The sequence below is a fragment of the Capsicum annuum genome, chromosome 4 (genome assembly GCF_002878395.1).
Source record: "Capsicum annuum cultivar UCD-10X-F1 chromosome 4, UCD10Xv1.1, whole genome shotgun sequence".
Lineage (NCBI taxonomy): Eukaryota > Viridiplantae > Streptophyta > Magnoliopsida > Solanales > Solanaceae > Capsicum > Capsicum annuum.
In genome coordinates this window covers 30,386,632-30,398,969 of record NC_061114.1, presented here as the reverse complement: position 1 = coordinate 30,398,969, position 12,338 = coordinate 30,386,632, and positions in this window count along the sequence as shown.

Below are 12,338 nucleotides of genomic sequence, written 5' to 3'. Positions count from 1 at the left end.
TGCTCCTTCTGAATTTCAAAAAATCATGAATGATATATTCAATTCCCACATGGATTTTATAATTGTTTATATAGATGATATTCTTATTTTTTCTAAAACTTTAGAATTACATTTGAAACACCTGAATATTTTCAAAAAAATTGTTATAAAAAATGGCTTAGTTATTTCTAAAACAAAAATGTCACTATTTTAAACTAACATTCAATTTCTAGGACATAATATTTCCTAAGGTAAGATTGAACCAATACAAAGATCTTTGGATTTTTCAAAAAAATTTCCTGATATTATTACTGATAAAACTCAATTACAAAGATTCTTAGGAAGTCTTAATTATATTTCCCCTTTATATCAAAACTTATCTTGAGATTTGACACCTTTGTATGATAGATTGAAAAAGAATTACAAAGAACCTTGTACTACAACTCACTCTAAGCTAGTCCAAATGATTAAAAAAAGTGTTGAATCTTTACCTTGTGTAACTCTTGCGAATCCTGCATGGTTAAAAATCATAGAGACTGATGCTTCTAATATCAGAAATGGAGGAATTCTAAAACAAGTGAATCATTATACTAATTCTGAAAGTCGTATTAGATTTCATTCAAGAAAATGGATTGAAAGCCAAAAAAAATACGCCACGGTGACTCATGAAATGTTAACGATTGTTAAATGTGTTTTAAAATTTCAAGATGATTTATATAATAAAAAATTCATTGTTCAAACTGATGCACAATCCATCAAATATATGTTTGATAAAGATTTCAAACATGATGCTTCTAAGCTAATCTTTGCAAGGTGGCAAGCTCAATTGGACCCTTTCAATTTTGAAATATATTATAAAAAGGGTAGTGAAAATTCTTTACCTAATTTCCTGTCTCGCGAATATATCAATAATGTATAAATATTTTACAAGTTATTTTTGGACTATTTGATCTAGTTGTTTTATTATTAGGAATCTAATGCTTTCACACTGAATTGCATTTGGAGTAATCAATGCCATAGTTGAACCAATTGTACTTTCAATTCTACTCTTCATTTTTGGTTTCAATCACTAGTGTTATTACATCTATATCATTTACTCGTTTGTTCGTTCGTCTGGGTTTCGGATTGTGTAACCCTAGACGACTCAAGAATCTTATCATTTAGAAAACTAGTTGATAGAAACGGATTGCTTATGTGATAGTATTTTGTTCTTCCAAGAACAGAAACAAGAAGAAGATAGGAACCATCATCATCATCATCTCAAAGAAGAAGAACACAAAGCTCTTTGAAATTTGGTGACAGGAATACTATTACGGTGACACTATTCCAGTGACACTATTATGGCGACCAAGTCCTACCGTAAATTACCGAAATCCAGCGACTCAACCAATTAGACGGACACAACCCAGCTTCGATCAGGTGCACTCGATCTATCTTTTCTAGTTGTGTATCACTTTCCTGATTTTTAGGGGCTGCTACTTGTAGTGTTCTGCACTATTCTTGTTGTGATTCCTATTTCGTATCACCTTGGCTGATTATCTGGTTGTGGGTGTTGAATTTTTTGTTGATTGTTTACTTTGTAATAGTGTTTTATGTGTGAATATCTTTATTGTTCTTAGTAGTTTTGGATTGTGTTACCTTGTCTGTTTACTGTTACTTGATTTACTAGAATATCCATTAATTGTGGTAGCATTAGTTCCCGCTATTGACTATTATTTATCAAAATTTGTGTTATATTATTGGTTTTGTTGCTCTCTATCTATTATAGATTGTTGTCTGTGTCCCTAGCTCTTTTATTGACTTCATTTTAACTAGTGTGCCCTTTTAGCTTATCTTAATCCCCCTTTGTTATCTTTCTTTCCTTTTTCTTTTGAACCTTCTCTCCTTTGTTGCATAGTGGCTATGATTGGCAATGGTAGACTAGGGTTATGTCATAGGTCGGGCTCAGGATCAGGAGATATTGGGTCTGGGTTGGGGTTTGAGGGGGTTGGGTTTGGGTCAGGTCTAGGATCGAGTTTGGGGTTAAGGGCTAGGGGTAGTAAGGTTAGATAGGATAAAGAAGCTTTTGGGTTGCGATTTGGGTCTTGGAACATCGGTACTTTCCAGGGTAAGTCTATAGAGCTGGTAAAGATTTTTAGAAAGAGGAGGGTTAGTGTAGCGTATGTTCAGGAAACTAAATAGGTAGGCACTAAAGTGAGAGATGTGGATGGATATAAGTTGTAGTACTCGGATAGAGTGAGATAAAAATGGGGTAGGTATCTTAGTAGATAAGGATCTTAGGGAGCAGGTGGTAGAGGTAAAGAGAGTTAGTGATAGACTGATGTTTATTAAGTTAGTCATGGGAGGGTCTACGGTGAACGTTATTAGTGTCTACGCCCTGCAAGTAGGTTTGGACAAAGAGGAGAAGAAGGAATTTTGGGAGGTTTTAGATGAGGTGGTGAGGAGCATCCTGAGCACTAAGAAACTTTTTGTGGGAGGTGATTCAATGGGCATATTGGGTCTTTGTCAAAAGGGTATGATGATGTGCATGACGGTTTTGGTTTTGGTGAGCAAAATGAAGGAGAAGCTTCTCTGTTGAATTTTTCTAGGGATTTTGGGTTATAGATAGCAAATTCTAGCTTTCTGAAGAAGGAGGATCACCTTATTACGTTTCGTAGTTCAGTAACCAAGACCCAGATAGAATTTTTGCTTCTTAGAAAAGGAGATAGAGCGCTATGTAAAGACTGTAAAGTCATACCTAGCAAGAATCTCTCAACTCAACATAGATTGTTGGTGATGGATTTGGTTATCAATAAGGGCAAAAAGAAGAGAAGTGGGAAGGCACGACCCAGGATTAAGTAAGGTAGCTTGACTTTGGCTAGTGCTGTGGAGATGAAAGAGAAGTTGAAGAGTAGGGAGCCTTGAGAGAGTAAAGGGGGTGTGGATAATATATGGGAGACGACTGCCAGTTACATTAGGGATACCGCTAGAGAGGTGTTGGGTGTCTCAAGAGGTTGATCTGGAAAACATCGAGGGGACTGGTAGTGGAACGAAGAGGTCAAGAGAAATATCGAGTCTAATAAGGTGGCTTATGCTAAGTTGGTTGGGATCAAGGATGATGGGGAAAGAAAGAAGAATAAGGAGGAGTATAAGGTAACTAGAAGAGAGGCTAAGTTAGCGGTTACAGCGGCTAAGACAGCAACTTTTGAGAGTTTGTATGTGTTTTTAAAGGATAAAAGCGGAGATAATAAGTTTTATAGGATGGACAAGGCCAGGGAGCAGAGGACTCGTGACTTTGACCAAGTGAAGTGCATCAAAGGAGAGGATGGTATAGTGTTGGTTAAGGATGCCCTCATTAGGGAGAGGTGGCTGTTCTATTTTCATAAACTTTTGAACGATGAGGGGGACAAAGGTTCTATGTTGGAAGACTTAAATATATTTGAGAAGGGTCGTAATTATAGTTATTATAGGTGTATCGAGGTTGAGGAGGCAAGGGAGCTATTTGCAGGATGTGGCGGGGTAGGGCGACGGGGCCAGACGAGATTCTAGTAGATTTTTGGAAGAGCATTAGCGGGGCAGGTCTGGAGTGGTTGACAAAGTTGTTTAACATTATTTTTAGAGCTGCTAAGATGCTTGAAGCATGAAGGTGGAGCACGATGATTCCAGTGTATAAGAACAAGGAAGACATTTAGAGTTGTAACAACTATAGAGGTATTAAGTTGTTGAGTCATACTATGAAGGTTTTGGAAAGGGTGATAGAGTTAAGGATGAGAAAGATCATGACTATCTCTAAGAATCAGTTTGGTTTCATGCCTGGTCGCTCGACCATTGAGGCCATTCACCTTATGAGGAGATTAGTAGAGCATTTTCAAGAGAGGAAGAAGGACTTGCACATGGTGTTTATTGGTATAGAGAAGGCATATGATAGAGTTCCCAGGGAGATTCTATAGAGGTGCTTGGAGGCTAAAAGGGTGCCCGTGGCTTACACTAGGTTGATTCAGGATATGTATGATGGTGCGAAGATTCGGAGCACTTCACAGTTTTGATAGGGTTGCACATGGGATCGACTCTTAGCCTGTTTCTATTTTCCTTGGTGATGGATGTTTTGATGTGGCATATTCAAGGGAAGGTGCCTTGGTGTATGTTATTTACAGATGATGTGGTTCTGATTGACAAAACTCGGGGTGGAGGTAATGATAAGTTGGATAGTTAGAGATAGACGCTTGAGTCTAAAGGTTTTTGGTTAAGTAGAACCAAGATGGAGTACTTGGAGTGTAAGTTCAGTGACATATCGCAAGAAGATGGAGCGGTTGTGAAGCTAGACTCTCAGGCCATCCAGAAGAGAGAGAGTTTTAAGTATCTGGGGTCTATAATTCAGGGTAGTGGTGAGATTGACGAGGATGTCATGCATCGTATTGGGGAAGGGTAATTGAAGTGGAGGCTCACTTTAGGAGTCCTTTGTGATAAGAAGGTGCCCCCGAAGCTTAAAGGTAAGTTCTTCAGAGTGGTAGTCCAGACGAATATATTGTATGGAATGGAGTGTTGGCCAGTTAAGAACTCCCACATCCAAAAGGTGAAGGTAGCGGAGATATGAATATTTTGATAGATGTATGGATATACTAGGAAAGATAGGGTGTGAAATGAGATTATTCGGAAGAAGGTGGGAGCTGTCTCGGTGGAGGATAAGTTATGAGAAGTGAGACTTCATTGGTTCGGGTATGTGATGAGAAGGGGCCCTGATGCTCCAGTGCGGAGGTGTGAGACTCTGGCTATGGATGGTTTTAGGCGGGCTAAATGTAGACCAAAAAATATTTGAGGGAGGTGATTAGGCATGATATGGAGCAATTACAGCTTACAGAGGACATGACCCTTGATAAGAAGGTGTGGAGGACATGGATTAGGGTAGAGGTTAGGGGGTGGGAGTGCGGCGATAGTAATAGGGGAGTGCTCGTTTGGGTTTGGAGTTTCTAGTTCGCAGTGTTGGGGCTGTAGTTTTTAGGGCTAGTGGTGTTGGCTTTTTTGCATCCAGTACTAGTTTATTATGCACTTATCTTTTGTGTTTGTTATACTGTTAGTTTGTTTTATGTACCATACTAGTTTGTATCCGCTTACTTTTTGTATTTGTTATACTGTTATTGGTCCTAAGCCGGGGGTCTATCGGAAACAGCCTCTCTACTTCTCTTGAGGTAGTGGTATGGTCTGTGTACGCTCTACCCTCCCCAGACCCCACTAGGTGGGAATATATTAGGTATGTTGTTGTTGTGATTCTTGGACTATTCCTAAAACAGTTGGAGTCAAGGAGAATGAATTTCTTTACTACCTTTCTGAAAAAAAACTATTATTACCATTCTTAACCTCCATGACTTACACAAGGTGGGAGTTACTTCAGTGGAAGTCAAGGTGCGGGAAGCGAGGTGAGGTGATTTTGGCATGTGATGAGGAGATGCACGAATATCCCAGTGCGGAAGTGTGAGAGGCTGACTATGGACGGATTCAGGAGAGGTAGAAGTAGACCGAAAAAGTATTAGGGAGAGGTGATTATATAGTATATGACGTAGTTGCAGCTCATCGAGGACATGGCCTTAGATAGAAAAGTGTGGTGGACACGAGTTAGGATAGAAGGGTAGTAGGTAATAGTGTGTCCATACTAGTATGTAGAAGTATATTGACTTGTTGTCCATTCTAGTATTCGAAGTATTACTCTTGTTTCTTGTTCGTCAATTTATGTTACTATCTATTGTTTCGTGTAGGTTGATTATAGTATTATTATTTTGTTGTATGTTTCGTGACATGGAGCAGTTACAGCTTACCGAGGACATGACCCTAGATAGGAAGGTATAGAGGACACGGATTAGATTAGAAGGCTAGTACTTGTGGGGGAGTCATAGCCAGTAGTTAGGAGAGCTTTAGAATAGTCGGCTGGTAGTCTTAGGACTGTGTTCAAAGTTTGGAGCTGATAGTAGGAGGGTATGGGGGTAGTAGGTGCCTTGGTTCGTCAGTGTAGGGTATTACTTTGTGGGTGTCTTATTTCTGCTATTTTTTCTTGTTTCATGAGTTATTATGACTTTTATTATTATTCTTTGTTTTGAGTCGGGGGTCTACTGAAAACAGCCTCTCTACTTCTCTGGAGGTAGTGGTATGGACGGCGTACAGTTCACCCTCCCCAGACCTACTATGTGGGAATACTCTGAGTTTGTTGTTGTTGTTGTTGTTAAATGTGTTCCTCTAAACGAGGTCTGTCAGAGATTTAATATGCATCGGTCGAACCCATATGTCTAGAAGTTCTAATTATGCAAAAAGTCGAGAAACATGATGAGATGTATTTTCTTCAGTTTTTGAAATCCTGTGATCACAAATTATTTGATTTTATTTTAAAGAAATAATTTTTTTTCTCAGATTTTCAACCTCGATTTTTAAATCATCAAAAGAAGTATCAATGACAAGGAAAATTTTTACATAAAAATCTGTTACATTAAACATCTAACGGTCAAAAAATCACTGAAAATAATGATGATAATATTCAAAATCTTGATATAAAAATGATTTGTTTTTAGGAATGATGCAGATTGTTACCGCCCATAAATGGTATATTAATTGCACTATTTTAATTAATAATGATATTTCTATAACTAATATTGCTATGATTGATAGTGGTGTAGATGTTAGTTGCATTCAAGAAGGATTAATTCCTACCAGATATTTTTAAAAAACTACTCATTTCATTAGATCGGCATCCGGACATACTCTTGATATTAATTATAAATTGCCTAATGCACATGTCTGTAAAAATAAGACTTGCATTCCACATTTCTTCTTTCTAGTAAAAAATCAGTTATATCCTCCTATTATTTTAGGGATACCTTTTATAAATGCTATTTACCCTTTTATGCATCTTGATGCAAATGGTTTTGAAGCTACTTACAAAAATAAAAAAATCTCCTATTCTTTTATTACAGATCCAGTAACAAGAGATATCAATGCTTTGATTGACATGAAATAAACGCAGTTAAATTTGTTACAATTTGAAATTATGAGTATGAATATCCAAAATACACTAAGTTTTGTGAAAATACAAGAAAAATTAAAAATGATTTCTAGTTAATTAATTATTGATATTTGTGTGGATCACTCAAATGCCTTTTGGAAAAGAAAGGAACATGTTGTTTCCCTTCCTTATGAAAATGATTTCAGCGAAACTAATATTCCAACAAAAAAGAATTCTGTAAAAAGGAGATTGATAATCTTCAAGAAAAGGGTCTCATAAAACCTTCAAAATCCCCGTGGTCATGCACTGTATTTTATGTTAACAATGTTGCTGAAAAAGAACGAGGTACGCCTAGACTCGTTATTAATTACAAACCTCTGAATAAAGTTTTAAAATGGATTAGGTACCCAATACCTAATAAAAAAGACTTGTTATCTAGATTATATATGTCAATATATTTACTAAATTCGATTTAAAATATGATTATTGGCAAATTCGTATTGAAAATAAACACACTTATAAAACTGCCTTTAATGTGCCTTTTGGTCAATATGAATGGAATGTTATGCCTTTTGGTTTGAAAAATACTCCTTCTGAATTTCAAAAAATCATGAATGATATATTCAATTCCCACATGGATTTTATAATTGTTTATATAGATGATATTCTTGTTTTTTCTAAAACTATAGAATTACATTTTAAACACCTGAATATTTTCAAAAAAATTGTTATACAAAATGGCTTAGTTATTTCTAAACCAAAAATGTCACTATTTCAAACTAACATTCGATTTCTAGGACATAATATTTCCCAAGGTAAGATTGAACCAATACAAAGATCTTTGAATTTTTCAAAGAAATTTCCTGATATTATTACTGATAAAACTCAATTACAAAGATTCTTAGGAAGTCTTAATTATATTTCCCCTTTCTATCAAAACTTATCTCGAGATTTGACACCTTTGTATGATAGATTAAAAAAAATTACAAAAAACCTTGGACTACTACTCACACTAAGCTAGTCCAAATGATTAAAAATGTGTTGAATCTTTACCTTGTGTAACTCTTGCGAATCCTGTATGGTTAAAAATCGTAGAGACTGATGCTTCTAACATCGGATATGGAGGAATTCTAAAACAAGTGAATCCCTATACTAATTTTGAAAGTCTTATTAGATTTTATTCAGGAAAATGGTCTGAAAGCCAGAAAAAATACGCCACGATGGCTCATGAAATGTTAACGATTGTTAAATGTGTTTTAAAATTCCAAGATGATTTATATAATCAAAAATTCATTGTTTGAACTGATGCACAATCCGTCAAATATATGTTTGATAAAGATTTTAAACATGATACTTCTAAACTAATCTTTGCAAGGTGGCAAGCTCAATTGGCCCCTTTCGATTTTGAAATACATTATAAAAAGGGTAGTGAAAATTCTTTACTTGATTTCCTGTCTCGCGAGTATATCAATAATGCATAAATATTTTACAGGTTATTCTTGGACTATTCCTAAAACAGCTGGAGTCAAGGAGAATGAATATCTTTACTTTCTACCTTTCTGAAAAAACTATTATTACCATTCTTAAATGTGTTCCTCTGAACGAAGATATTCAGTCACCAATATTACAAACTATTATTCATGACATGATAAGAGAAGACTTATATATTCCAAATCTTATTCTTTACCTGATTTCCTGTCTCGCGAGTATATCAATAATGCTTAAATATTTTACAAGTTATTCTTGGACTATTCCTAAACAACTGGAGTCAAAGGGAATGAATTTCTTTACTTTCTACCATTCTGAAAAAACAATTATTACCATTCTTAAATTGATTCTCCACAATATGAAGTATTAGTCATATTCCATTCTCTTTCCTCTATTAACACATCTGGAGGAGTAGGACGTGGATAATATGTAGCAGACATACGAGGAAGATCAACATATCGTTTGGGTTGTTTTTTAATTGTTCCTCTGAGCTTATTAAGCTCTGAGTAATTGGTGTCTATTACAGGAGAAGATTCATTCTTAAAAGTATTTTCAAGTTGTTGTAAACTCAAAAATTCGCTAGAAAAATTCATAGGATTGATGTTTAATTTTGAAAACTTTTCGTCAAGCAATTTTTTCAGTTTTTCTATATGAGAGGTTTTTGCAAAGCCTTCAATATCAAGAAGTCTTTGAACACAAGGTTTAACAGTCATTCTTCAGATTTGCTTTCTGAAGTAGAAGCAACATTAGAAGTTTTTGGACTATTAAGATTTTTCACTATTTTAATCAATTCATCAAGTTTTTTGTCAAGCGAAGAAATGTGTTCCCCAAAAACTTTCACATAGAGACTTAAATAATTATTTTGAGCAATCAACTTATTAATTTCTGCAATAGTGATTCGATCAATGTCATTATCAATGAATTTTTGGAATGCAGAATAAGTAATACTCGTATTATTAGGAAGTATAAAAGGTGATTGGAGTGGGTAAACACATTCAATAATGTTTCCACTAACATCTTGGTAAGATCTCTCTATTACATTAATATATTTAGGAAAATATGCAGATATAAACCATGGTGCAAAATAAATAATCTGATTATGCAATGCTCACATTTCATAGAGCTCACACATTTCATAGAACTCTTCTGAAATATTTCTCATATCGTCAGGACTATATGTTTCGAAAAACCATGTTCTAAAGTTTTTTCATTTTTTATCAAAGAATTCTTTTCTAACATAATTTATTGCTTGTGAACCAGGACTAAAATCTATTTGATGTGGAATCATTTAAATAATTTTTATAAATTAATATAAGAATTTTAAATACTGTTAACATCAAATTCGATCTCTGAAGGAGTTGGATTTTCTTTATCAGAAATATTATCATTATCTTGAACTATATGAGTTTTAGGATTGATTTTAACCTTTTCAATACTTCTAAAAGAATTATGCAAATCTGCAGAGTTTAGAGATTGATGCAGCACGATTCCTAGCTGTGCCATAAACAGGTGGTTCAATAGGAGAAATATATTGTCTAGCAGGCATAGTACGAGACATAGCAAAGGAATTTCGATAAGAAATAGTAGAATTATCATCAAATTGAAGACAAATTTTTCCATCTAAGTTTTGAGTTACATGAGTTAACTCTGAATTGGTCACTTCTTCTGCAAGCTGTTTTGGAGAAACGATCGAATTTAAAATCCGGGTGTCAGGGAAGTTAATTTCTTCCCATCTTATAGGTCTTCTGGTGCTAACCTTGGATTTTAGGAAATTGGTTTCTATAAGAATAGTATAATCAGAAGGATCTTCAATTAATCTACATTTAGGAGTCATAGTAGTCATAAGACGGTAATAAATACGATATGATACTCCTATGAGCTCAGATCCAGGGGCATAATTATACCCATGGATTTTTACATATAAGGTCAGAACATCAAGAATATTTCTATCAGTCAAAGATAATTGTAAATTTGGTTAAACATTAAAATATACAGGGCCATATGCAAGAGTAGATTTAATAGTTCTCATTAAAGATTGTCTAAAATTTAGATTTCTAGCATCACGTAGTGCCGCTAAAAATGTTTCTGGCAGACCTCTCAGAGTAAGGGGCTTAAAAACAATTTGTACTAAGCCAATATGCATGAAATCATAACGATTTTTAAAAGTATCTACATCGTTTTATTAAGCAAGTGAATAGTTTGTTTATCAGCATTTAAGGTAATAGATTGTTCGGTAATTTTAACAGTTTGTTTATGCAGAATTTTATCAAAATGTCCGTATTCATAAATAGTTTTTATGTCGATTTTTGGAAGAGTCCATTTATTTAATAAATCTAGATTTTGAGGTAAATCTACATCTTCAAGTTTAGTACTTTTTGTACTAACTTCTCCCAGATTCATATCTTAAAATTTCATGCCTATGCGTAAATCTGTCACACCTTATATCAGATAACTATGAAATAATCAGGCTTTGATACCATATGACAAGGATCCTTAAGCAGGGGTAAGCCACACTGCGTTCAGACTTATCATAAGAATATCGGCTTAAGCTTTAGTCGAAATATCAAACCAAAAACACCAATCGAAATATAAGGGAATGTCAAATAGCTTATTAACTGTATGAAAATCTTTTACCCAAACAAAGGGCCTGTCAGAGATTTAATATGCATCGGTCAAACCCATGTGTCTAGAAGTTCTAATTATGCAAAAAGTCGCCCTTTTTGTCTATCAAATTTACGGGCTAAAGTGGAACAACTTACTAGATGGAGTCACTGAGACCAGGCCAACCTAAGACATATTAAACTCGAATGTACCACCATTTTGGAACCAAGTTAGAAGCTATACAAACATTTTCTCATATTTACATAAAGTTTGGATTCAATTAGACTTTTATCATAGACATGAGAATTTTCTTAGCCGGACATGGTCACGGCTGGCAAGAAGAAGGAGTATAAAAAGTAAGTTAAAAGAAGAAGAACTATGTACCTTGAAGCTGGTCGGATGCAAGGCTTAAAAAATATTAAACGGTGGTTATCTGCCTTTTATTTATCTTCACAGTATATTACAAAGTAGAGAAGATAGAGAGCTAGGCTTCGAGAGAGAAGGGGAAGAAAAACTTATGCCCCCTTATACAAAATGAGGCGACTTTATATAGAAAAAAAAATTACGTATAGTACTATGGGTCCTACAGTGGGTCCCTGCGTATAGTATTTTCACTATTACAAATGGGCCCTATAGTAAAAGAATAATTAGTTGTTGGGGCCTGCTTGTCCAGTCTTGTCTTTTTCCTTTTTCTTCAGGTGACAGAGAAATGCTTCGATTTTTTCGATCTCTTCATTTATGAGGATATGTTCTGGAGGTAGTGACTGTGAATCGCAAATATCTTCAGTGTTTTTTGCTTCTTCATTGGTAATGCTTTTCATAGAGGTATCTGAACTTTGTTCTATCGTTTTTAGTAGTTTATTGTGAACTTCTTCTTGGTATTTTTCAATCATTTACAACAACAACAATAATAATAATAATAATAATAATAAAATAGTTTATTAATAACGTTAATTTAATATACTACTACTGTTGTCTTTAATAATGTTTTCTTAATAACGTTTTAATAACGTTAATATAATAACATTTTAATAATGCTAATTTAATATACTACTACTACTGCCCTTAAGAACCTTTTATTAATAACATTAATTTAATAAACTACTACTACTGCCCTTAATAACGTTTTATTAATAACATTTTAGTAACGTTAATTTAATAACTTTAATTTAATAACGTTTTATTAAAACTATAATTTTTTATTTATTATTAGTATAGTTTCATCTTTGAGCTGAAAATTAGGGGTGTACATAGGTTGGGTTGGTTCGATTTTTATTTAAAAAAAAACAAAACAATCAAGTCAGTT